Source organism: Myotis daubentonii, chromosome X (assembly GCF_963259705.1).
Source record: "Myotis daubentonii chromosome X, mMyoDau2.1, whole genome shotgun sequence".
In the NCBI taxonomy this organism is placed as follows: domain Eukaryota; kingdom Metazoa; phylum Chordata; class Mammalia; order Chiroptera; family Vespertilionidae; genus Myotis; species Myotis daubentonii.
The window spans coordinates 56,482,526-56,505,693 of NC_081861.1; the positions used below are offsets into that span (position 1 = coordinate 56,482,526).

Here is a 23,168-nt window from a genome sequence, read left to right on the forward strand (position 1 = left end):
CCCCGAGTGCACAAATTTTTGTGCACTGGGCCTCCAGTAATGATTATAATAAACCAGGACCAAATTGGGTTTATTCCAGGTATGCATGGTTGGTTTGTTAGAAAACCAAACAATGTAATTTAATATACTATGCTGCTGTAAAAAAGAAGGAACTCTTACCATTTGCAACAGCATGGATGGAACTGGAGAGCATTATGCTAAGTGAAATAAGCCAGTCAATGAAGGAAAAATACCACATGATCTCACTCATTTCTGGATAATAAAGACCATTATAAACTTATGAACAAAAATAGATACAGAGGCAGAGCTGCCTCAAACAGACTGTCAAACTACAGCAGGAAGGCCGGGGAGGGTGGGAGGGCAGGAGGGGGGTGGGTAAGAGATCAACCAAAGGACTTGTATACATGCATATAAGCATAACCAATGGACATAAGACACTTGGGGTAGGGGAGGCCAGGGGATTGTCAAGGGCGGGGGGAAAAAAAGGAGACATATGTAATACTCTTTGTAATACTTTAAGCAATAAAAAAAAAGAATAAGTAAAAAAAAAAAAAAGAGAGATAATAATAGCCCTAACCAGTTTGGCTCAGTGGATAGAGCGTCGGCCTGCGGACTCAAGGGTCCCAGGTTTGATTCCGGTCAAGGGCATGTACCTTGGTTGTAGGCACATCCCCAGTGGGGGGTGTGCAGGAGGCAGCTGATTGACATTTCTAATTCTCTATCCCTCTCCCTCTCTGTAAAAAATAAATAAAACATATTTTAAAAAAATAATAATTGATAAAAAAATAATAAAAATAAAAAAGACTTGCCCTAACCGGTTTGGCTCAGTGGATAGAGCATCGGCCTACAGACTGAAGGATCCCAGGTTTGATTCCGGTCAAGGGCATGTACCTAGGTTGCGGGCACATCCCCAGTAGGGGGTGTGCAGGAGGCAGCTGATCGATGTTTCTCTCTCAGCGATGTTTCTAACTCTCTATCCCTCTCCCTTCCTCTCTGTAAAAAATCAATAAAATATATTTAAAATAAATAAATAAATAAATAAAAAAGACTCCTTAATTGTGACAAATCGTCTAAAAAAAAGATAATAAGAAAAACATGATTGTCATGATAGACAAAGAAAAATAATTTGGTAAAATTCAACATCCATTGAAAAAATTTTAAACTTTTAGTAAATTAGGAATGGAGGGAAACATCTTTAATATAATAAACTAGAGGCCTGGTGCATGAAATTCATGCACTTGGGGAGGGAGGGTCCCTTAGCCAGACCTGCTCGCTCTCACATTCTGGGAGGCTTCAGGTGATGTCTGACTGATGGCTTAGGCCCACTCCATGCAGGAAGTTGGCCTAAGCCAGCAATCGGACATCCTTAGTGCTGCTACAGAGGCAGGAGCACCACTGGTCTTGCCAGCCGTGAGCCCAGCTCAGGGCTTCTGGCTGAGCAGCATTCCACCTGTGAGAGTGCACTGACCATCAGGGGGCAGCTCCTGTTTTGAGCGTCTGCCCCCTGGTGGTCAGTGCACATCATAGCAACCAGTCATTCCACTGGTCTATTTGCATATTAGACTTTTATTATATAGGATGGTAAACCAAAAACCTGTAGCTGGAGTCATATTTAATGTTGAATTATTGAAAGTGGTTCCCTTGAGTTCAGGAATAAGACAAAGATGCCCCCCTCACCATTTCTTTTACTCTAAGTCCTAGCCCAGCCATGGGCAAACTACGGCCCGCGGGCCGGATCCGGCCCGTTTGAAATGAATAAAACTAAAAAAATAAAAGACCGTACCCTTTTATGTAATGATGTTTACTTTGAATTTATATTAGTTCACACAAACACTCCATCCATGCTTTTGTTCCGGCCCTCCGGTGCAGTTTAAGAACCCATTGTGGCCCTCGAGTCAAAAAGTTTGCCCACCCCTGTCCTAGCCAGTGCAGTAAGGCAAGAAAAAAATGAAATGAGCATGGATTGGAAAAGGATAAATAAAACTTATTATAGTATTTGCAGATGATATATTTGTGTATTTAGAAAATCCCAAAGAAGCTATAGATAAAAATTTACAATTAAGAGAAATTAGCAAAATCAGTATACAAAAATCAATGTCAAAAGCTCAATTATACTTTATATACCATCAGTGAGCATTTAAATGAAATTTAAGTAAATGTTACATTTACAATAATATAAAATCAAATACAGGTTTCCCCCATTATCCAAAAGTAGATAATTCCTACTTCACCTTTCCTAAGCCCAAATGGAATAAAGGGAAGCTATTACCATTATTTTAAAAAATATATATATTTTTATTGATTTCAGAGAAGGTAGAGGGAGAGAGAGATAGAAACATCAATGATAAGAGAGAATTAATGATCACCTGCCTCCTACACCCCCTCTACTGGGGATCGAGCCCAAAACCTGAGCAGGTGCCCTGACCAAGAATCGAACTGTGACCTCCTGGTTCATAGGTTGATGTTCAATCACTGAGCCACACTGGTTAGGCACCATTCATTTCTTTGGGAAAAAAATTGAGCATTTCAAGACACAAAAAAATAATCTACCAAATCATAACAAATATACTTAATTATCTATAATAATAAAAGGGTAATATGCTAATTAGACCGGATGTCTTCCAGACGTCATTCTGGATGTCCCTCATGACGAAGCTGGTGCCAGAGGGAAGCCAGACCAGGTCCCGGGTGCCTGCGGGTGGTCCGGAGGAGGGAAGCCCAGGTCCCAGGTGCTGGAGGGAATCCAGTGCCAGCAGCCAGAGGAAGGAAGGCCTACTCTTGCACGAACTTCCGTGCATTGGGTCTCTAGCATCTGTATAATAAAAGCCCAGTGACCATTACTGCAGAATGACCAGAATGACCCATCGCTATGACATGCACTGACCACCAGGGGGAAGATGCTCAATGCAGGAGCTGCCCCCTCGTGGTCAGTGCACTCCCACAGCAGGAGGGCCACTCTGCCAGAAGCCAGGCTCATGGCTGGCAAACGCAGTGCTTAGGAGCGGTGAGCCAAGCGATAAAGAGCGAGCAGGTGGGTGTTAAGGAGCAAGCAGGCGGGCGGTTAGGAGCAAGCAGGTAGGCAGTTAGGAGTCAGGGGTCCTGGATTACAAGAGGGCTGTCCTCGGACATCCACCAGGGGGTCCCGGATTGCAAGAGGGTGCAGGCCAGGCTGAGGGACCCCCCCCCTACAAATTTCATGCATCAGACCTCTAGTTTTCATATATAATTGTTTCACACTGTGTAACACCCTAACAAGTTTTCTTAGCCTTTTCTAATACCTTAGGACACATCTTGCTAATGGACATACAAAATAAACCAAGATAAAACACAGATGCTCACAGACACAGTTCAAAGTTATGAGGGGCTGAGGCTGAGATGCTGAGTGTAATTCCCTGTAAGGGGCTTGGGGGTGCCACTCTTGCTGCTCTGGGTGCACACACACTGACTTTGTAAGGGTTGCCTGCAAAACAAATGCTGAACTCTATTTTCACTTTTCTTCATTTTTCATAAAACCAAAAATCCTCTTTGCATTTTGGGATTTCTTTCAGTTAGCAAAAACAGGTACTAATGTAGGTGTTCCATAAAAAACAAAATGGTATAACATAAACTCTCAAAAAGTGCGGGATACATGTAACTTGAACTAAATTTAATAAAATGTGTAAAACCTGTGGACAAAAAGGTGCCACAGGCTAACCAGACTAGCTCAGGGAAGGCCTGCAAGGCAGCCTTGCAAACTCAGAGATTTAAAGTAACTACAAAGGATGGTCTGAAATTAAAACTCCTTAATTAAAAAATAGTTTATGATGAGTAGTCTTGTCCTAGGCTGATATTTTCCCTGACAAAGGTCAATTTTTACTTTAACTGAGCCTATTGTCCTTTTGCATCTACAATAATATTGTTGGAATGTCAAAGTAATTTTCCTTTTTCTGGATCTCTCAAAGCACAGGCACCATTCTGCAGAGACCACAAATCCCCTCATTATTACCGAGTTGTTGACTGTTAGCTATCCTGCACCCACATAAATAAAAGAAGTATGTGTTATCATTTTACTTTTTATTCAATTTAAGAGGTTTCCCCACTTTGCTTTCTCCCACCTCCCTAATCCATCACCAATGGATTTTGTGTAAACCACTTACGTCTCCTCTTTTGGTTGTAATCTATAAAACAAGGTGCGAGACTGCCGTTCTCCAGAGCATCATCTCAATTGTTGACAATCAAACTATTACTTTAGATGTTAGACAAGTTTTAAATTCACCTGCTCTTAACTTTTATTACAGAAGATCTCTTATACTTTGTTGAGACCTTCTGTGATAAATACTCTCTCTATATTTTTTGAGACTGAACATAGTCAAAGCTTCAATTAATTTTATTTTTTGTGTTTTTTTCTTTATTGATTAAGGTATTACATATGTGTCCTTATACCCCCATTGCCTCCCACCCCCCACACATGCCCTCACCCCTCTGATGTCTGCGTCCATTGGTTAGGCTTATATGCATGCATACAAGTCCTTTGGTTGATCTTTCCCTCTTATCCCCACCCTCCCCTACCTTCCCTCTGAGGTTTGATGGTCTGATCAATACTTCTCTGTCTCTGGATCTGTTTTTGTTCATCAGTTCATGTTGTTCATTATATTCCACAAATGAGTGAGATCATATGATATTTCTCTTTCTCTGACTGGCTTCTTCTACTTAGCATAATGCTCTCCAGTTTCATCCATGCTGTTGCAAATGGTAGGAGTTCCTTCCTTTTTACAGCAGCGTAGTGTTCCATTGTGTAGATGTACCACAGTTTTTTAATCCACTGATCTGCTGATGGGCACTTAGGCTGTTTCCAAATCTTAGTTATGGTAAATTGTGCTGCTTTGAACATAGGGGTGTATATATCCTTTCTGATTGGTGTTTCTCATTTCTTGGGATAACTCCCATTTGACTGAGTGGTCCCACTACTCTCTATTTGTTTTAAAGTAAGAGTGTGTTTAAAATGTGTTCATAAATGTCACTCTAAGAAATGCTGGTTGTTTATTTTTAGCTAAAGCTGGTTATTTGTGAGTGGGTAGAAAGGTTTGTGAAAGTTGTAGAAAAGTTTGTCCAGTGAGTTAGAACCTGAGCACCCCTGATGTCTGAAGGGACCCCTCTCTCCTAGTAAGCTAAAGCAAACCGTACAGGCTCTCTCCTGTTGCTTACATCCTTAGATTGAAGTCTAGACTTTCTTTATTTCCGTCGCTCATTCACAGTCCCTGACCCTATCATTGAAAACTTCAACAAGTCTTCCTGCTTAGCATTTAAGAACTTCTCTTCCCTTTTCTAGCCTTCTTAAAAGTTATACACTGCACAGGGCCCTAAGTCCGTATGATGCTGTAATATAGGGAAATAACAAAGCAGACCAAATGGCCAAGACAGTGGCTCAGAGGAAGCCTCCATCTCCCCAACTCTTAGCTATACCTTGTATAACACCCAAATACACCCCAGAGGAACTTCAGTCTCTATTAGCTCTTGCAGCTACTCAGGAAGATCCATGGTTAAAATTTCAGGGAAAATATATTCTTCCCCAGGGACAGGACTGCGATATCTTACGGGCTATTTACAACTCCCTACATATAGGATACATTTACAATTCCTAAAACCCCTCATCACATGTCCTAGCCTAGCCTCCCTACTGCAAGATATCACCAAAACCTGTTCTACTTGTTACTCAGTATCTCCCCAAGGACAAGTTATATTAGACCTCCTCCTTTCCCCACTCATCAGTCTAGGGGCCAAATCCCTGGCTAAGACTGGCAGATTGACTTCACTCACGTGTCCCCCATTAAAAAAAATAAAATACCTCTTAAACTTAGTAAATACCTTCTCAGGCTGGGTAGAAGCATTACCCACTAGAATTCTCTCATTCAGCATATCATTCCCAGATTCGGCCTACCCACCTCATTACAATCAGATAATGGACCTGCTTTAATATCTCAAATAACTCAACAGGTCTCCTCAACTCTAAATATCCTGTGGAACTTACACACCCCCTGTTGGCCCCAATCTTCAGGCAAGGTAGAAAAGGCAAATTCCTTAAGTCTCATCTAACAAAATTAATTCTTGAAACTAAAGAACCTTAAACTACACTTCTACCCCTAGCCCTTCAAATGCCCTTCTAGGTAATTATCCCACAGCACAGGCAAACCAAGCCTCCCTTCTTTTCAGTTTATATTTACCTACTTATATAAAAACCCTGGGTGGTGTTCATCATGACCACCAGAACTACGACCAAGTGGAAGGAAGTCAGTCCTGCAGGGGTTGTCTTGGCAACGGCTGCGCCCTCCCCCGAGCTGTTTCCCAGAGCTGTTTCCTGTAAGGGCAGGGTTTGAGGCAGGAACCCACCCTGGGAGCCTGGAGGCATCTCTTTATAAAGTGTGCCGTGCCAGCACAGCCAAGGGTGAACCTGAGTGGGGGTGGCTGAAAGGCTTAGAAAAGACAGACAAGAGAATGAAAACTGGGTCTCAGTGGGACGTTGCTTCTCTGAGAGACAGCGACCATGCCCACAGCCATGCCTTTATTTTATAGCAGAAGCTACGAGGCAAAGTAAGGGTGTGACCAAGATGTTTACAACATTCTCCTGGGTTTCAATCCTACTCAACTACATGCACCTGAACTCTACCAAGCCTACATCACTCAGGCACGTGGGGCCACGTGTTCGAACCATAGGTTCAAGCTTACAACTACAGCTGTTGGCTATAATTGTGCTGGGAGGGCCCTGCCCTCCAAGCTGAGACTTGCACGTGGTAATGAGAGGACTGTGCCCTCTCATCAGTCCAAGGCTTGAACCTGTCCAAAACACTGTAGCGGCTCCCCACAATAAAGTTTTAATTCTGTTTCTTTGTTACTAATGTTGTGGCCCCACCCCATAACAGAGAAACAATTTCTGGAGGATGAGGCCCAGGAATCAGAATTTTTAAAAGATTCCCAGGTGATTCTAATGTGCAGCCAAGGTTGAGAACCACTGCTATAGATAATATTAAAAATATATCTAAACATGCAATTCTTTGTCCAAAAAATGAGCATGTTCAAAAATTAAATGAAGAAAATTTGGATATATACTCGATGGAGATTTTCACACATATTTGAGTGATGATTCCACAAATAATGCTGAAAAGGAAAATTTTCCCATCGAATTTCTTAATAGTATTACTCCTTCAGGAATGCCATGTCATATATTAAAATTGAAAGTGGGTGCAATCATCATGCTATTGAGAAATCTCAATAGTAAATGGGGTCTTTGTAATGGTACCAGATTTATTATCAAAAGATTATGACCTAACATTATCAAAGCCGAAGTAATAACAGGATCTGGAGAGGGAGAGGCTGTTCTGATTCCAAGAATTAATTTGTCCCCATCTGACACTGGCCTCCCATTTAAATTGGTTTGATGACGGTTTCCCATGATGCCAGCATTGTGATGACTATTAATAAATCACAAGGAGCCAAAACCGGTTTGGCTCAGTGGATAGAGCATCGGCCTGCGAACTGAAAGGTCCCAGGTTCGATTCTGGTCAAGGGCATGTACCTGGGTTGCGGGCACATCCCCAGTAGGGGGTGTGCAGGAGGCAGCTGATCGATGTTTTTCTCTCATCGATGTTTCTGACTCTCTATCTCTCTCCCTTCCTCTCTGTAAAAATCAATAAAATATATTTAAAAAATAAAAATAAAAAAATAAATCTCAAGGACAAACTCTAGACAAAGTAGGCATATTCCTACCTGAACCCGTTTTTGCACATGGTCAGTTATATGTTGCTTTCTCTCGAGTTTGAAGAGCAGTCAAAGTTCTAAGTATTTCACCACAAGGGAAATTAATTAGTCAAGCATTCTGAAAGTGTTTTCACTCTTAATGTGGTATACAGGGAGATATTAGAATAAGTTTAATCACTTTATCAGTCCTTGTTTGCATCACTGTTGTTTTTATATCATGTTTTTGTTTTCATATCATGTTTTTGTTGTTTTCCTATCATGTTTTTGTCGTTTTTATATCATGCCTCTGTTGTTGTTATATCCTTTTGTTACTGTTTATTTATTAATAAATGTATATATTATTTTCATATACATTTTACTAATTTCCTTTCATCTCTCACACTTCTATTATAGAGAAAGGGCAAATAGCAATATTAAAATATCTCTGCTAATTAATTCCCTTTTTAAAAAAAATATATTTTATTGATTTTTTACAGAGAGGAAGGGAGAGGGATAGAGAATTAGAAACATTGATGAGAGGGAAACATCAATCAGCTGTCTCCTGCACACTCCCCACTGGGGATGTGCCTGCAAGCAAGGTACATGCCCTTGACTGGAATTGAACCTGGGACCCTTGAGTCCACAGGCTGATGCTCTATCCACTGAGCAAAACCGGTTAGTGCAATTAATTCCCTTTTAATGTGCACAAATTTTGTGCACCGGGCTACTAGTTTTTAATAAGAGCACTCCAACCTCTATCCCCATCACAGTGTCTATCACTCTCCACACCCCACTAATTGTCTAAGCCCCTTTATGCTTTTCACGGTTACAGGGCAATATAACTACAGGCCATCTCCCATCATCAACTTGCAACACCAGTTAACCTAGAACTACTGAACTGCCATTTGTCCCAAAGCGTTGACTACCAGGTCTCCCCCGAAGCCATTGGTTGTTTCCTACAACCAATGTGTTTTACTTCTTATCCAACCATTCAGGCCTGAGGCTTCAACTGCTCCTTTTTTTCCCTTTTGCTTTTCCCTTGGATAACAGCCCACTGCACTAGTGTTCCTGCCTACTTTCACTGCAGTAGAATCTCAACTACTCATCTGTCACCCCTTATAGGTAGTACCATGGTGACTACCCTCTCAGCTTGGAACATGGAACTGGGAAAAGGAACCTCATACCCATTAGTCCACCTCTTCTCTCTACATATTTCAGCTTGTTTTCGTGACCAGGGATTTTTCTTCCTCTGTGGGGAAAACACATATATCTGTCTCCGACCAACTAGACAGGAACCTGTACTCTCTTCTATCTTTCACCCAATGTAAATGTAGCCTCCCATAATCAGTCTTTACCTGTCCCCGTAACTATCATATGTGACACAAAAGGGCATTCCAGATAATCCCTCTTCTCATAACCCTGGGCATCACAGCAGGGGTTAGAACAAGCACATAGCGGGGGCTTAACCACTGCTCTATCATATTTTGAAATCCTGTCTCAGGATCTACAAGAAACCCTAAATGACATTGCCAAAAGTTTAGTTCAAATTCAGGATCAGATAGACTCGCTAGCAGCTGTCACCCTTCATAATTGGAAGGACTAGCTAGACCTCCTAAAGGTGAAGAAAGGGGATCTATGCCTCTTTCTGTTCTGAAAGAAGAAGGTTGTTTTTATGTCAATCAATCTGGCCTCATCAGGGATGCTGCCCAAAAATTAACAGAAAGGGCTGCAAAGATTAGAGAACGTCAATCAAATTCATAGGACTACTGGCTAAAGAATGTAAATTGGTATACCTGGCTACTTCCCTTCATAGAACCATTAACATTCCTGTTCCTCATTCTCATTTTTGGCCCATGTACCGGTATTCTGCGCTATTTTTTATCTTTCCTTCAGGACCACTTTTGAGCCTTCACCAACCAGTCTCTCAGGGAAATCATGCTGCTGCAACCTCTCGCTCCAACCATGAGTTATCTATACAGTGTTCCAGCCGACGACAATCAAAGTGCACCCCCTATGATCTCAACATCCCCCCTCAGCAGGAAGTAACTACAGAAGATAGGATCTTCGTCCCTATTCCATAAAACAAAAAGGCTGGAATGTTAGGTCTGATCAAATAATTAAATCTATATCCCCTCCCCTGGGAACTGACCTTTAGACCACTTTACAGCAGACATTCCCTTTTGCTTAGACCACATTCCACTTGCTAAGAAGACCATTATCCTTCCCCTCAGGACCTTCCTAGGATCTGGACTTGCCCAGAGAATTCTCCACCCACCAAAAGCTTGCCTAGAGTCCTTTAAAATCTCTGACTCCTCATCCCTGGGTGCTGGCGCCATTTTTGGGATCAACCCATCTGGTATCCAGATGACCTAATAAATTTATAAACCCTTACCACTTTGGCCTCGTGCATTCCTCCAGCGCCCCTAACACAAATAAACTCACAAAAAATTCTTCACAGGTTTGAATGTTTCTTACATTAACAAACCTTAAGCAAAAATTTTAAAACTTTATTGACAATACCACGTGTTTTTGTGGAGGTGGAACAACAGGAACACTGATGACAGAAGTGGCAGGTGGTAAAACTTTGGTAGACAGTTTGGTAGTATCTAATAAGGTTGCAAAAACACATGCTCTATGAACCAGCAATTCCACTCCTATATATGTACTCTATGTGAGCATATGTGCATCAGGAGACAAAAAAAAGTTTATTTTTTAAAATATATTTTTATTGATTTCAGAGAGAAAGGGAGAGGAAGAGAGAGACAGAAACTTCAATGAGAGAGAATCATTGATTGGCTGCCTCCTGCATGCCCCACACTGGGGATTGAGCCCTGCCCAGGAATTGAACCCTGACCTCCTGGTTCATAGGTCAATACTCAACTATTGAGCAATGCAGGCTGGACAATAAAAGATGTTTATAATAACATTTTTCCTAATTGTCCCAAACTGGAAATGACCCAAATGTGCATCAGCAGTAGGATGGATAAATAATTTTTTGTAAATTCATAGAATGGAATGCTGTTACTCAACACTGAAAATGATGAACTAATGCTACATACAAAGTTGAACCTCAGAAATATTATTGTAAGGGAAATGAGCCAGATACAGAAGAATACATACATGGTATTTCTATTTATATAAAATTAAAAAAACAGGAAGTACCTCTCCACCTCTGCCCAGGATGGGCGGATAGTGGGCAAGGCAGGGCCGGAGAAACTGGAGCGCCCCCCCCCCCCCCCGGGCCTCTGTACAAAGCAGCCGGCTGAGGAAGTGGTGGTTGGCTGCGAGGGCCCAGGGGGACCCGGGGTACAGAGTGCGTGTGCTGGGCTTCAGGTGCAATCAGGATTGGAAAAGATGCCAGCCCCAGCTGCCACATATGAGAGAATAGTTTACAAAAATCCCTCTGAGCACCACTACATGAAAGTCTGCCTAGAATTTCAAGAACATGGGGTTGGACTGAATGCTGCACAGTTCTAACAGCTGCTTATTTCAGCCCTGAAGGACCTGTTTGGGGAGTGCTGTTGTCAGATTGTGGAGCTCTTTGAACCTGTTTGGATCCTATAAACTTGCAGTGGTTCTCAACCTTCCTAATGCCGCAACCCTTTAATACAGTTCCTCATGTTGTGGTAACCCCCAACCATAAAATTATTTTCGTTGCTACTTTATAACTGTAATTTTGCTACTGTTATGAATCGTAATGTAAATATCTGATATGCTATATGTGTTTTCTGATGGTCGTGACCCACAGGTTGAGAACCTTTATAGTATAAAGGCAAGAAATGTGTCTTCAGAGTGATTCAGGTTTCTCCATTTCTCCTTGCATTATCTGGTAATAGTAGGGAACTAGTATTGGACTGAATAGTCTTCAATTTCAGAAACATTCCTCTGCTCTCAAAACTATCTTTTGGTGCCAGCATAATGCTTGATGACTGAAACAGGCTCAGTACTCCTGTTGATGGAATTTGAGGGTGCCGAAGATGTTCTCCATTATTTCCAGCCGTTGTCTTTGGTGGTGTAGCCTTCAGAGGAGAATCTGCCTGAACCAACCAGTTGTAAGCAGGCAGCACTTTCAGCATATGCACATCCAAGTTGGAGACAGGGCTGAATTCAGCAGAGCCTTCACACAAAGGGTTGCCTTCTCAGAACTAACAGGGGATGTCAATCCTTTGCATTTAAATGAAGATTTTGCAAAACACACCAAGTTTGGAAAGACAATTGTGCATGGAGTTTTGATCAATGGACTTATTTCAGCTCTCCTGGGACTAAAATGCCAGGCCCAGGCTATGTATTTATTTCCCAGGAAATTCACTTTCCAGCCCCTTTATATGTTGGAGAAGTTGTAGCTTCTGCAGAAGTGAAAAGGCTGAAGCGGTTCATTGCTGTTATTGTTGTGTCATGTTTTGTAAAAGAAAGTGAAAAGACTGTTATGGAAGGCTGCGTTAAAGTTATGGTCCCAGAAGCTCCCAACCCCTGAAATATGTGTTTAACGATGCAAGTTCAGGCATCAGTGTTACGGTTATTGAAGAGCCTCTGAGGAAAACAGATTGCTGCTCTTCAACAAGGAGTGGCCAGCAGACCCAGCAGCCCACAGTGGGGGAGGGCAGCAGGTAGCGAGGTGTCCATATGTCCACTTTCTAATTTGGCCTTATGCTTCATACAAACTGTTAGGTCGGAGAGAGCCCAGGATCAGATACATGCAGACATGTGATGAGACAATGGACTTCCCCTGGGATTTCTCACAGATCAACGTGCCAGACACAGATACCAGCTTCTTCTCCCTGAATCCACATACCCCCACACAGATAGGGACTTCTTCTGAATACCCCCGCCCATCCCCTGCAGCAGAGAATTCCCTAGCTCATGTCCCCGCCCCTCACCCAACTGCAGTATAAAAAAAGCGCCCCACTCCCTGTTGGCATGAATCCACGTGCCCTGTCCTGGGGGTACGTGGGTCTCCCGGGGACGCAGAATAAACCTTTTCCTTTCCTTTCTTTTCTGATTCACTGGACTCTATTTCTTGCGCCGCCTCCTGAGCCACCTAACCTCACACAAACGAGTCTATCATCTAAGTTTGTAAATTTGAAAAAAATAGGGGGAAAGTTATCATTTAGCTCAAGGTTCTAATTTAAGGATTTCAAACCAAGTTAAATTTGCATTTTGATAACACAAACTTACCTATAGCTGTATAGAATAAATTTCTCAGTGAATTTTTAGCTAGGCAGCATTTAATTTTTGATGGCAATTAGAATAGAAGTTGGGTCATCTTTGAACACCTGTCTTTTACCAATAAATATTCTTAGATACTGTTATTCAGTAGTTTCTGGGTCAGAGTGTTTTGTAATTTGTTACTGTTTATACCAAGATGGCATCTTGCTTAACCTTCAAGTGGTACATGCCTCTCAGATGGTTTCTTGTTATCAGAGAAAGATTTAAACTCAGTTATGTAAACTCTTGGTCTAATCTATAAAATGGGGCTAATAACACCTACCACAGGATTGTTGTAGATACAAATAGCAAAGCACAAGGCCTAGCCTGTAAACAGTAGCTACTACTATTGTTTCTTCTCCCCTGTGAATGAGATTAGAGGTTTTCCTGAGTTTAAAGCTAACTGGCCCGCAGATGACATCCAGTCTTTCAGGATGTCAACCAATCTCTTGGTATTTTAAATCTGGAATAGCTCTTGAGTGAAAAATTTCTATTTTAGCAATCTAGATTATTTTCTCCCTTCCTTGATAATGTGGGTTCCCTCCTGTATGTAAATACTATATACATATTGTAAAAAATTTTATAAGAAATAAAAAGTATAAGGAACACTGTGGAGGCCAAGTTCTTCAGAGTTGGGGGGCATTAAAGAGAAAATGTGCCTACTGTGTTAGTATTCAATGGTCATCCTCAACACAGCTAACCCTTTTAAGGCAATCTGTAACAGAACATGCATGTGGCCCACCTGAATGGCTCTGACCATGGCTAGATGCTTTGATCAGGAAAGTAAGATCAAGTGTAAATGGTTGGTTCAACCCACATTTCCTGGAAAAAGGTTTTTTCTCCTAGTAGATCAGTGACTAGATTTTTATTTTACTTTTTTACATTAAGGGAATCAGTTAATGGATTACTTGAAAGAATTAATTCTAGTCACTAGAGGGCAGTGATGTGTGTAAAGTATTTTTAAACTTGTTTAATATTGTACCATACTCTAGTTGGTGACTGAAGTAAAAATAATCAAAATCAATGTGAGAAACAAGGGTGCCATTCTCATGCATTTCCGAATGGGCAGCATTCACAGGCTCAGATCCACTGGAAGAAGGCTTGCTGATAGAAAAAACACTGCACATGTTGAAAATTTGATATATGTTGAAAAATGGGGAACTTGCATAAAATGTGGACTTGAAGCCATATTTAAATTCTATAGAACTCATTCTCTGACTTAGCAGCAATCTTGAAATGGAGTGTGATATTATCACTAATACTAATAGCTACCATTTCTTCAATACTTGATGTGCCTATTTTCTACATTAACTAATCCTTTGAACAACTTTGTGAAGTTAAACTTATGTTGTCCTATTTTATAGACAAGGAAACAGACTGATGCTGTGTGACTTGCCCAGGGTTGTACAGCGAGTATGCAGGAGAGCTGGGATTCAGATGGCCCAGCCTGGCTCCAAACATTTCTTTGTTACGTCACCCTGTGTCTTATAATGTTCCCATTACTAAAGCAATGCCACTTTCTATAATAGTATCTTTTTATGGCCATTGAAAGTATCTGGAAATGTAAAAAAAAAATTAAAAAACAAAAATAGTGTCTGGGGATTCATATTTGAGTGGTAAAGCTCTAAAGAAAGGTAAACAAGTAAAAGTCATAACTATCACCAGGGTTTTCCTTTAGAGGAGAGAGGTGATTGAGCAGGAGCCCACAGGGATCTCAGGAGTTCTGGCAATGTTCTATCTCTTGATCTTTATGGTGGTTTCCTTTATAATAACTTGTTATGCTGTATATTTACATTTTATGCATTATTTGTTTTCCCCTTAAATAAGAATGTTTTAGATCCTGGAGATAATATTAGGATCTACCTCAGGGTTGTTGTAAGAAGGAAATGAAATCATGTAGAGCACTTGGAATATTTCTGGCACTTTGTAAGATCTTAAGAAATGATAACTGTTAGGACTGTAGGGCAATACAATCCTTAACTGCCATTTGTGTGTTTTCTGCTACAGGAAAACAAAAGACCAGGAAAAACTTGTCATTTTGATTTGCATCTCAGACCACATAAGGAATGGAAACTGTCCTGAAGGCACCTGATAATGTAACCAACCAGACAACCAAGGGGTCTGGGCTGCCTGTCACTATGTGAGCCAATTAAGCAGAGACAGGATTCAATCAATAATGCCAGCAGTATGGGAGAGCAGCAGGTCACCCGCAAAAACCTGCTCTGTCTCTCCCCATAAGCCAGCTGCTTATATTGTGTTGAAGGACAAAGATTATGTGGGAAAGTAGGAATCACAGGCCTGGGAAAGCAGGCACGGTATAATCATTGCAGGTTACAAGTCATGTGGATTGGGCGTGGGGCTCACAGAGGGTGGGTGCCTCCTGGAGCCCCGGGACCAGATTACAGGCAATAGGGACTGAGGGTTGTAAAGAGTGGGTGCCTCCAGGACTGGATTATTTCAGCCATGAGCTTGTAAACCTTTCCATAATGATAGGCAGTCCTCAGGACTGGAGTATGGACTGCATTCCGATGTTAGCTCCCATGTCCCCAGGCATACAACTCTCAGCCAGGTTAGAATGTGCTTTCTCTAATCAGAACAGAACGACCATGGTTAACAGAGCATGAGTAATATTTCTTTAATTGTAGCTTGTCCCCAATATTATATTTCTGTCACTAACAATCACACACCTGCATTCCATCTGCATTCCAAGCCCACCAGTTCAGCCTCCAGACCCACTGACAAAGGTTTCCTGCCAGTGACTACATATAATGATGAAACTCCAGCTCCTGAGTGCTGCCATCATGGACACAAAATCCTGGTGGCTGGGTGCTGTGCAGCCATTCCCTTTGGATATCCCATCCTCCATCTCCTTTCCCTAAATAAATTCAATTTTCTTTAATCACCGTCTGATTTAGCCTACCCACGTGCATCATACACTATGTTCACCTTTCACTTCTTCAACACTCATAATGTCTCTCTTTTTTCCCTTATTGATTAAAGTATTATATATGTATCCTTACCACCCCCCATTGTTCCCCCACACCCCTGCTCATGCCCTCACGTCCCCTGGAGTCTGCGTCCATTGGTTAGGCTTATATGCATGCATACAAGTCCTTTGGTTGATCTCTCCCCCTTGCCCCAACCCTCCCCTACCTTCCCTCTGAGGTTTGATGGTTTGATCAATGCTTCTCTGTCTCTGGATCTGTTTTTGTCCATCAGTTTATGTTGCTCATTATATTCCACAAATGAGTGAGATCATGTGATATTGATCTTTCTCTGACTGACTTATTTTGCTTAGCATAATGCTCTCCAGTTCTATCCATGCTATTGTAAATGGTAGGAGTTCCTTCATTTTTACAGCAGCATAGTATTCCACTGTGTAGCTGTACCACCGTTTTTAATCCATTCATCTGCTGATGGGCACTTAGGCTGTTTTCCAAATCTTAGCTATTGTAAATTGTGCTGCTATGAACATAGAGGTGCATATATCCTTTCTGATTGGTGTTTCCAGTTTCTTGGGATATATTTCTAGAAGTGGGATCACTGGGTCAAATGGGGTTCCATTTTTAACTTTTTTAAAGTATATTTTATTGATTTTTTTACAGAGTGGAAGGAAGAGGGATAGAGAATTAGAAACATCAAAGAGAGAGAAACCTCAATCAGCTGCCTCCTGCACACCCCCTACTGGGGATGTGCCCACAACCAAGGTATATGCCCTTGACCGGAATCGAACCTGGGACCCTTCAGTCCACAGGCTGATGCTCTATCCACTGAGCCAAACCAGTTAGGGCCATTTTTAACTTTTTGAGGTAACTCCATACTGTTCTCCACAGTGGCTAACTAGTTTGCATTCCCACCAGCAGTGCAAGAGGGTTCCTTTTTCTCCACATCCTCTCCGGCACTTGTAATTTGTTGATTTGTTGATGATAGTCATTCTGAGAGGTGTGAGATGGCACCTCCTTGTCATTTTGATGATTAGTGACTTTGAACATGTTTTTATATGTCTCTTGGCCTTCTGTATGCCCTCTTTCAAAAAGTATCTATTTAGTGCTGGGGTCCAACCCTAGCAGGTCCAGGGGTCCCCAAAGGTGTGGATGGAGTCGGCGAAGAAGGAATGACACGGAGACAGCGTTCAGTTGATCAGCAGCCTAGCCAGGATCTCTAGCCAGGATCTCCAGCCAAGTTCTGGTGTTTATTGTCTTGTTACATCCGTATTTATACCAGTTGATTTTAATCCTGTCAATTTCTATTACAAAGGTTAGGGCGTTTCTTATCTCCATTCCAGGGAGTAAAGATTATGTAGCTTAAGCGTGATTGTTTGTAGTTAAAGTGATTAACTACCCGCCTGGCACTTAGTTAAGGAGTTTTATCCCCTCCCTGACTTCAGGGAAAAATCCCTACCTGGGGAAACAACCTTTCTCGGAGAGGTGACCTTGGTTAAAACACACAGCGCTAAGGGGAGCAAACATATTAAGAACAGTATGCTATATACGCCAGGTCCCTTGAAACATATGCTGTGCAGATGTTTCTTTCCTGCAGCAACTGTGTCAAGCAGCAAGGATGGACCAGCTTCTGGCAATTTAGGCCCATTGCCAATTTTTTGATTGGGTTGTTTGTTTTCCTTTTGTTAAGTTGTGTGAGTTCCCTGTAAATGTAGATTAAATCCTTATCATAGATAACACTAAAGACTACATCAACAAATTATTAGACTTAATAAATGAATTTGGCAATGTAGCAGGATACAAAATTAACGCCAAGAAATCTATGGCATTTTTAAACACCAATAGTGAACTTACAGAAAGAGAAATTTAAAAAAATTCCCATTTACCATTGCACCAAAAAAATTAAGATACCTAGGAATAAACTTAACTAAGGAGGTAAAAGACCTGTACTCAGAAAACTACAGGACACTGAAAAAATAGATAGAGGAAGACATAAACAAATATAAGGACATACCGTGTTCATGGATTGGTAAAATCAACATCATTAAAATGTTCTTACTACCCAAAGCAATCTATAGATTCAATGCATTCCCCATTAAAATACCAATGGCATATATCACAAACCGAGAATGAACTCTCCAAAATTTCATCTGGAATAAAAAAAGACCCCGAATAGCTGCAGCAATCCTGAGAAAGAAGAACAAAGTTGGAGGGGTCACAATATCAGATATCAAGCTATTCTATAAAGCCATGGTTCTCAAAACTGCCTGTTACTGGAATAAGAACAGACATATAGACCAATGGAACAGAACAGAGAACCCAGAAATCGACCCAAGCCATTATGCTCAATTAATATTTGACAAAGGAGGCAAGAGCATATAACAGAGTAAAGACAGTCTCTTCAATAAATGGTGTTGGGAAAATTGGACAGATACATGCAAAAAAGTGAAACTAGAACACCAACGTACACCATACACAAAAATAAACTCAAAATGGATAAAGGACTTAAACGTAAAATGGGAAACCATAAAATTATTAGAGGAATCCACAGGGAGCAAAATCTCAGACACATGCTGAAGCAATATCTTTACTAATGCAGCTCCTGGGGCAATGGAAACTAAGGAGAAAATAAACATATGAAACTACATCAAAATAAAAAGCATCTGCACAGCAAAAGAAATCATCAACAAAACAACAAGAAAGTCCACTGCCTGGGAGAACATATTTGTCAATGTTATCTCACAGTGTCTCTTGTCCTGGCTCCTTTCAGCTTGACCTAACATTAGCTATGTAAACACAATAAAAGTTTGCTATTGTTATCGTTTTTATTTGTTTTTTTTTAATATATTTTTTATTGATATTTTTTACAGAGAGGAAGGGAGAGGGATAGAGAGCCAGAAACATCAATGAGAGAGAAACATCGATAAGCCGCCTCTTGCACACCCCCTACTGGGGATGTGCCGGCAACCAAGGTACATGCCCTTGACCGGAACCAAACCTGGGACCCTTCAGTCCACAGGCTGACGCTCTATCCACTGAGCCAAACCGGCCAGGGCTTGTTTTTCTTATTTGTTGCCAATACTTCTCAGCTTGCCGTTTGTCTTTTATATCTGTTAATGCTGTCTTTTGGGTTTATGGTGTGGAACCTGAAAAGAAAGATTCATTTAATGTGTACCCTGAGAAGAAATTTATCTGTTGAAATGAATTCCTTATGGTCAACTGAGGGCCCAAATTGTATAAATAATAAGACTCTAGTGGCCATTTGCTGACAGGGGCTCCTCATGTACTTTGTATACTGGGAAGAACCTCAGACTGAACTCTTGGCTTCTCACAGTATGCTGTCTGAGTCAACCACTGAAGGAAACATTGGCTTCAATGTAGCCGGTCAAGTGGAATGAGAAGTTAACTAAAAGAGGAACGTTCTACCAAGAACAGATGGGGGCCTGCAAGCGGGCCACGTGAGAACAAAGTCTTGCAGGCAAGATTCGTTGTTCAGAGGCAGAATTTCCTTGAGGGCATGGAAAGTACAAGGGAGGGTACACTGCTGCAGGTTGAAAGGGTCTTTGTATAATATAGGAAATTAATAGTTTAATGTATAACTTAGCTCAAATGATCTCATAGGCATGCCTGTTTTTCATTGTCACTTGCTGTACTCCATTGTTATTTGCTGTACTCCCCAATAAAAGCCATGAGAACTTTGGAGGTTTTGCTACTTGCCTGAGCGAGCAGTAGCCCTCTGCTTCTCTAAACTCAATCCTGCCTGCCAAGCTCATCTCTGCGTCACCATTCACCTGCAGACCACCTGCACTTGAACTTTTTACCAACAGACTGAGACTGGCTCTGTCTAATCAGAATTGCACAATTTGGACAGCTCATTTACATAAGATGGACCTAATTGATAAAAGATGGTCTCCTCTTTGTCTCCATGGATCACAATTTAGGTTGCTACCTGAATGTGTGTCTCCTGGGCTGTAGCTACTTTTTTGCGCAACTAAATGCTTTTTATTCTTTTTTTTTTTTAATTAAATCTTTATTGTTCAGATTATTACATTTGTTCCTTTTTTTTTCCCCCCATAACTCCCCTCCTCCCAGTTCCCGCCCCACCCTCCGCCCTCACTCCCCACCCACTGTCCTCATCCATAGGTGCACGATTTTTTGTCCAGTCTCTTCCCACATCTCCCACACCCCTTTCCCCCCCAAGAATAGTCAGTCCATTCCCTTTCTATGTCCCTGATTCTATTATAATCACCAGTTCATTCTGTTCATCAGATTATTTATTCACTTGATTCTTAGATTCACTTGTTGATAGATGCATATTTGTTGTTCATAATTTGTATCTTTACCTTTTTCTTCCTCTTCCTCTTCTTAAAGGAAACCTTTCAGCATTTCATATAATCCTGGTTTGGTGGTGATGAACTCCTTTAGCTTTTCCTTATCTGTGAAGCTCTTTATCTGACCTTCAATTCTGAATGATAGCTTTGCTGGATAAAGTAATCTTGGTTGTAGGTTCTTGGTATTCATCACTTTGAATATTTCTTGCCACTCCCTTCTGGCCTGCAAAGTTTCTGTTGAGAAATCAGCTGACAGTCGTATGGGTATTCCCTTGTAGGTAACTGAGTTTCTTTCTCTTGCTGTTTTTAAGATTCTCTCTTTATCTTTTGCTCTTGGCATTTTAATTATGATGTGTCTTGGTGTGGTCCTCTTTGGATTCCTTTTGTTTGGGGTTCTCCACGCTTCTTGGACCTGTAAGTCCATTTCTTTCACCAGGTGGGGGAAGTTTTCTGTCATTATTTCTTCAAATAGGTTTTCAATATCTTGCTCTCTCTCATCTTCTGGCACCCCTATAATTCTGATGTTGGTACGCTTGAAGCTGTCCCAGAGGCTCCTTACACTATCCTCGCATTTTTGGATTCTTTTTTCATTTTGCTTTTCCGGTTGGATGTTTTTTGCTTCCTCGCATTTCAAATCATTGACTTGATTCTTGCGCTCCTCTGGTCTGTTGTCGGGCGTCTGTATAATATTCGTTATTTCAGTCTGTGTGTGCTTAATTTCTAGTTGGTTCCCCAATATAAGATCGAGGGTCTTATTAGTTTTCGTGTAGATCTCATTAAGTTTATCGGCAGCTTCTAAACAGTTCTTGAGAGACCTTAAAAGTGTGGTTCTGAACTCTATTTCTTCCATTGACAATTTTGTCCTGTTTCTTTGTCTCCGCATTTTGTTATGCTTCCTTGGTGCACCCCCTAGTGGTCTTTGTTCGCAGTCTTATAGATAAATCTTGATTGTTGTAGCTAATTCCAGGGGAGGGTTTGACCTCCAGGCCAGGTGGCTATGAGAATCAGCTGTGTCAGCAGTGAGAGAACTTCTGTACTCTAGGGAGGTGCTAATCTAGCCTTTGCCTGAGGCTATCCGGCAAATGCCTCTGTGCAGGGCTTGGGCGGGGCGGGTCGCACAGGATCAACAGGGTGGGCCGGAGAGAGCAGTTATGGCGGTTCTCAGTCCTGTCCCAAGGGGCTCTGCCTCTCTGAGTCCCAGCACCCGCTGCAAAGCTCGGAGAGAAAGTTGCACTCGCTCTGACCGAAGCCAGACAGTCCCGCTTCTCCCGTTTGAGTCTGGGTCCCTAAAGACTCGCCCGGATCTGGTGCTCAGAGTCTGCGACTCCCTCCCTATTGAAAACAACAACTGCGCCCTCCTCCGCCAGCCCGCTCTGCGCACTCCGCACCTCAGAATTTGACTTCAGCACTGCACCTCCTCTGAGTGTCCGTATGCGTTTCTCTTTCCTCCTAGTTGTAGGACTTCCACTCAGCCAGCGTTCCTGTGGTTCTGGGTGATCTTTTTATTCTTTATTAGTCTAAAATTAATTCTGTTTTACATTGGTCTTTTCTTTGTAATTTATTTATGTTAGGTCGCCGAAGGAGGAACACACGAGGCCAGAGTGGTGAGGGATTACGAATTTATTTGATCATCCACACATCAGGTGGCGGAGCCTGGATGGCTCCAGTACCCAGTGAGGGGCGTCAGTGGCTTTTAAAGGACTTTTGGTGGGATTTTTCTGGGCGGAGACTTCTTTATGCATACCCAGAGAGGAAAGAATGGAATGTGGTCACCCACAAGCGAAAAGTGGTCTTCAGCAAAGGGAATATCCATAGTGAAATGACCTGAAAAGCCAGTTCCTGGGGGAAGGGTATCAACTCAATTGTTCCATCGAACCTAACACTTTCATCACTCTTAATCAGAGAAAGCCTTCTCCAATGTAGAGATTTAATAAATATTTGTTTTCTTGCAGTTTTAAAAAGGGTTGCTTTTGAACATGTGATTCTTTTTATTACTTTCATAACAATAAAATGTTTTATTAACGAATTAGTACATACTTGTATAAAATCTCCATTTCTCAAATTGATCTGGAATCCATATTTAATGTCATGAGACAAAGTAAACATCTTTTTTATAATCAGATACTGAAGTTCCCCTAGCACCACTAATTGAACAATTCATCCCTTCCCCTCTGACTTTTGCTGCTATCTCCTTTTACAGGTGTTAAATTCACAACCATTTGCACCTAAAAGCAAAGACAGGAAACAACCTAGTGCTCAAATGGAATGTGATAATGGAACTGAAGGAGGTGTGGGAGGGTAGGGGGGGTTGGGGTGGAGGCAGATGGTTGCCAGGCAGTAGGTCAGCAAGTTGCAACCCAGAGTAAAAGAAGTAGAAGGCAGAAAAAAGCCTCCATTCTGTCAAACAAGTGTTCCTTAAAGAATCCATTCTTGTGTGTGACATACTTGCTCTTATGATGTTTGGCTAATGTGTGTAGACCTCAGGCTCCTCATGCATCATGTGAAGATAGTGATAGTACCTACATCACAGGGTACTGTGTACCTGAGACCTAACCCAAGCAAGGAGCACATGCTTTGGAGTCAGTTAGCCAAGCTTCTCATCCCTGGCTCTACTACTAACTGGTTCTAGGTAGTTTCCTAATTTTCCAGCCTGTTTCCTCATCTGAATATGTGGCAACTAATAATAATATTAATAGTAATTATAAAGTAATAACTATCTTATGGAATTGCTATGAGAATTAAAGAGATACTGCATTTGAAAGGCGACTGGCACATAAATAAGCTTTCAATAAATCACAGTAGTATTGTGGTGATTTTAATTTTTGTCCCTATTATGGAAGGATCAGGAAGAGAAAGAAGGTTCAGCAAAGAAAACTGAGAACTAGGCACAAAAAGGTCTGGGTGGGGAAACTATGAGATGGGTGTCTTGGAAACCAAGGGGGGAAAGTGTTTAGAAGGAAGGATATAATACAAAAGGTTA

General features: G+C 41.5%; 1 long non-coding RNA gene and 1 pseudogene across 1 annotated transcript in view; both read left to right on the plus strand.

Annotated features, from left to right (window-relative positions):
- The window catches only part of LOC132224196 (uncharacterized), a 63,700-nt gene extending 41,554 nt beyond the window's left edge, over window positions 1-22,146 (plus strand). Inside the window, exon 3 of the long non-coding RNA XR_009450619.1 lies at window positions 21,760-22,146. This is a non-coding gene — a long non-coding RNA (uncharacterized LOC132224196). The remainder of the gene's footprint in view (window positions 1-21,759) is intronic.
- Window positions 10,996-12,363, plus strand: LOC132225257 (hydroxyacyl-thioester dehydratase type 2, mitochondrial-like; annotated as a pseudogene).
- Window positions 22,147-23,168: the final 1,022 nt, after the last annotated feature.